The sequence below is a fragment of the Colobus angolensis genome, unplaced genomic scaffold, assembly GCF_000951035.1.
Source record: "Colobus angolensis palliatus isolate OR3802 unplaced genomic scaffold, Cang.pa_1.0 Scaffold11, whole genome shotgun sequence".
Classification (NCBI taxonomy): domain Eukaryota; kingdom Metazoa; phylum Chordata; class Mammalia; order Primates; family Cercopithecidae; genus Colobus; species Colobus angolensis.
In genome coordinates, this window is record NW_012112030.1 from 6,620,025 (window position 1) to 6,624,954 (window position 4,930).

Sequence of the window (4,930 nt, forward strand, 5' to 3'; positions counted from 1 at the left end):
AAAAACCTGAACTCTGATCCAAACCTCATACCTCGTACAAAAATTACCTCAAAATGGATCGTGGACTAAAATGTAAAATGCAAAATAAAGATGAAAAGAGGAGCTAGAAACTGGGAGAAACTCTTTGCAAACCACATGTCTGATAAAGGACTCCTATCTATAATTTATAAAGAATTATCAAAATTCTGCAGTGAAACCAAACCATCTACTTTGAAAATGAATAAAAGACCTGAAGAGACATTTCAGGTAACATATAAACACATGAAAAGATGTTCAACATCATGAGCCATCAGAAAAATGCACACTAAAGCCACGTCACTATACACCTATCAGAATGGCTAAAATAAAAAGTAGTAACAAAACCAATGCTGGTGAGGATGCGGGGAAACGGGATGACTCACACTTGGCTGGTGGGAATGGAAGATGGTACAGCCATTCTGGAAAACAGCTTGGCAGTTTCTTAAAAACTAAACGTGCAACTGCCATAGGATGCAGCACTCACATTCATGGGCAGTTATCCCAGAGAAATGAAGACTTATGTTCACACAAAAGCCTCTATGTGTCTGTTCATGGCAGCATTATTTATAAAGGCTAGAAACTGGAAACAGCCTGGAGACTGCTCAGCAGGTGAATGGTTGAACAAACTGGTGCACCCAGGCCCCAGATGCCACTCTGCAGTAGTTAGTGACATCCTTGTTCATCCGTCTTTCAAACTAGAAACCACCATCATGCTTAATCCCCTTTTTTCCATCCTGGGTCTGAGTGGACTTCATTTTGCATTTCTTTCCAATGCATTTTCCCTCTGTCCTTTCTGGTTGCACCTCATGCCTCATTTGAACTGTTGTAAGAGCCACCGAATTGTTTCTCTGCCTCATCATGGAATCCTTTCTACACTTCATGCCCCACATTGCTATTGGAACAATCTTTCCAAAACATGAACAAACTAACTTAAAAGAAATATCCCAGGTAGCCTTCCAAATAAGTATAAGCTTTCTGTTAGAAGTTTTACTTCTTGTCTATAGGGAACCCCAGGACTCTAGAGAGACGGATTTGCTGTCTTGTCTGCATTTTAAGATCAGGCAGAAATCCCTGGAGGGGCCCATGTGGAACAGTGGCACAAATACTGGTTCTGGAATCAGAAGCCCTCATATCCTGATTCTAATTCTAGCTGGATGTTCTTGGGAAAGTTGTGGTTTCATAACCTCAGAAACTCCATTTCTTAAGAAATGGAGATGAGGAAGCATACTCAAGAGATCACACAAGGCTGCTGGGAGGAGCAGATGAGAGGCATGGTGAAAATGCTGTGTAATCGTTGAAGCACGTCATATTTGTGAGAAGTGGAGCTGTGTGGATAGCAGTTCTGGAATCATTGTGTGAAAATGATGGAAAGCACATTCGTAGTTCTGCCTGATGATACCACTGGGCGCCTGTGTTGTACATGCCTGCAACATGGGCGAGGCCCAGGTCAGTAGAGCTCACAGTTTGGTTCTCATGCAGTTTGAAAGGCACGAGAGGACCCTTCCCCCCTCCAGCTGTAGGAAGAAGGCGGCTGTCTCCTGCCTATATTTGGTGGATTGTCTGTGGCTCCTTAGGGACAGGAATGCAGGGAGTAGGGGAAGAAAGCCGGCCTGACTGCTCGCTAGTCAGCCTTCCCCCAGGGAGGAGTGGAGGGGTCATTTTGTGGTAACTTGCCAAGTCTTTCTTAACCCATCTTCTCTTAGAAATGACCAGCGTGACAAGTAAAAGACCCGTTAGAGACAGATGGGCTGTGTGTCCCGTGCGTTTATGGCTTTGTGGTCTGAGAGCTGGCAGGACTCCATAGCTTTCTGGGGAATGCTGGCTCAGCCAAGGGGCTGAAAATAATGAGAGGAAGACAATCCACCCTCGCTGCTCTGGTCTGGGAGTGATCACTGAGGAGGGCGGCATGGAGAGCCCAGCCGTGGGGTCCCTCTCAAGCACGCCCTCACCGCAGTGGGAATGCGGGTCTCAACCTCCCTAGGCCTCTGTGATTTTCGTCTGTCACATACTCAGCTCCAGCAGGGATGTCTATGGTGATGAGATGAGGGAGCATCAGAGCACATGTGGCACTTAGTAGGCTTGTGGTGAGTGGACGCTGGCGTCAGTGGAACAGGAGACTGGGCGCTGCATGTAGACGCACTCACGTGCTCATGCCTTGGGTGGACAGAGGAGAGAGGGACGCTCTGCAGTTCTCCTGTTGGTCTGTCACCTCTGCTGTTGTGAGCAGAATCCGTGAGTGTATTCTGTTGCCCCAGTCAACTTGGTAGGCTGATTGCTCAGTTTTCTGCTTCCACTTTTAATTTCTTTTTTTTTTTTGAGACGGAGTCTGGCTCTGTCGCCCAGGTTGGAGTGCAGTGGCCGGATCTCAGCTCACTACAAGCTCCGCCTCCGGGGTTTACGCCATTCTCCTGCCTCAGCCTCCCGAGTAGCTGGGACTACAGGGGCCCCCCACCTCGCCTGGCTAGTTTTTTGTATTTTTAGTAGAGACGGGGTTTCACCGTGTTAGCCAGGATGGTCTCGATCTCCTGACCTCGTGATCCACCCGTCTCGGCCTCCCAAAGTGCTGGGATTACAGGCTTGAGCCACCGCGCCCGGCCTCACTTTTGATTTCTTAAGAATGGGAAAAGAAATACTTCAGTTACTTTTCTGGTTGATGGCATACATTCTTTGATACCACCCTAATGCTTTTTAATTTCTATGTATTTTTGATGCTGGAGCTTGCCTAACATTTGTGTTTTTATGCCTCACCCTCTCGTGTAACTGTTGGCCACACCAAGACCAGAGAGAAGTGACCAGACCAATTGGTAGCAGGGCTAGGACTGGAATTCCCCAGCCTTTTGATGTCCAGCAGTCTCTGTTTTCTGTATTGCACTGCTTTTCCCTATTTTGACCCCTGTTAGGACAGTGGATGTGAAATGTAGCTGGGCACTTTTGGGGGTGTTCTAGGAGTGTGGCAGATGCCTCAGACTGGCATTTTCCCCTGATTCTGAATTCTCATGGCTCAGAGTCAGTCCCTAGGCTACTGACCGGGAAGATACAGGAAGTTGTTTTGTATGACAAACTATACCAGGGCATTTTTTTCACCGGGCAGTTTATTTGGTTTGGACTGGAATAAATCTATGATATTGGTTTCTTTGCCAATATTATTAGGGAGTGGAGCCTGACTTGTTAACTTAGCCCGATTCATAGTGCTTAGAATCTCAGTGAGTGTGTGTTGAACTGAACAGAAGTGTGAGAGCGTCTTGGACAGTGGTTTGCAAACCTAGCTGCATCTGGGGGGCTATGAAAAAAGCGTGCGTGCTTACTCCAGATCAGTTGAAATAGAATCTTCAGGAATGGATCCTGGGCAGCTATAGTGCTGTTAAAAACCCCCAGATGGTTCTGGTATACTGTAAAGGTTGAGACCCACTGATCCACAATGAATTGGAGTACTGGAGTCCTGGATCATATGTCTTAGCTTAGAATGGCTTTATGTCTTAACTTAGAATGGCTCTTGTGCTTTAGAACTGTGAAAAAAGGTGTTATGCAAGCAAATGTGGAAATAGCCTAAATGCCACATCCTGTTACTACCTGCCATGAAGTATATTCACTCTATTGTGATCTCTACCCATTCCACCTTTTCTTCATGGAACAATAATTTGACAGTTGGTTATGCAGAACCAGAGTAGGTCTAGTTTGATTGGTGAGAAACAATTTTGGGTATGAAGTACTCCTTAGGCATTTATTAAACTCTTGTTTGTACCACCGCTGTGCTGGACAGTTTATAAATATTACTTCTTTAAGCAAGGCCTACGGAGTCAGGCTTCTTGGGTTTTGCTAACTAGCTGTGTCACTTGGGGCAAGTTTTTAAGCTTATATAAACCTGACTTTCATTTGTGAAATGGGATGACAAGGAGTTATGAGCCGCCACGCCTTGCCTTGAATGTGGAGTATCATCTCACAGGATTGTGCAAATGTGTGTGTAAAGTGCTTAGTTTGGTGCCTAACACATAGTAACTACTCAGTGAAGTTATTATTACACCGTCATTATCATATTTAAATGTAAATATTAAGAGCTAATAAATTTGTAAAAGGTAGTATACCCTTACCCCTTGAACCAAAGACTACTTTAGTTTTAAGTGGTAGGGTTAATTTATCACTTAAATATTGGCCTCTTGAATACTTTAAATTTCAAGTATTTCAATTGAACGTAGCCAGAGGATTTCAATTGAATTTCAACTGAATGTAGCCGGAGCATTTTATAATTGGACCGTTGCCTCTGGAAGTTGGAGCTTGTTTGTTTGTTTGTTTGGTTTCACTTCCTACACTAAGCATGTGGCTGTACGCACCTTTGTGGTGACTTCTGGTACTGGAGAATTAAAGCTTCATTCGCTTCTTTGGAGGAGATGATCTTACGCTATACGAAGCACTCAGACTTCGTTAACTGTGTGCCATCCGGGCAAGACCAGGTGCTTCCCACGGCAGCCTGTCCTTTTCTTAGCTCTCTCATCAATCTAGCCTGTTCCTTCTATTCCTCTTTATACTAGAACTTCTCTTTGAACAAAGAATGTTGTTTTGTCATTGCTAGGTCCCCAGCAGTTAGTAATGCCTGGCACATACTAGGTGCCTCCTGAATGTTAATAGGTGATAATCTAGCAGAACACACGATAATCCGCAGGTTGAGATTTAGGCTGTGTGGTATGAACGCTGCATTGGCAAACTTATTAAATCAATTTTGTTAATACAAGTTTAAAATGTCTTAGTAACTGATTTAGTTAAGTAATCCTTTACTGAGTGTCTTCTAGGTCAGACATTGGGGACAGAAAGGTAATAATATACGATCCCTGCCTCATGCACAGGAAGTCTAGTGTGATGGACAGACACGCGCCAATGGCTGCCATGGAATATGGTGAGTATTAAGATAAAGGGGCAC

The 4,930-nt window shown here is 44.7% G+C and overlaps 1 pseudogene; it reads left to right on the plus strand.

The window, feature by feature from the left end:
- Nucleotides 1–4,887: 4,887 nt before the first annotated feature.
- LOC105521410 overlaps nucleotides 4,888–4,930 on the plus strand; it is a 40,326-nt pseudogene continuing 40,283 nt past the window's right edge.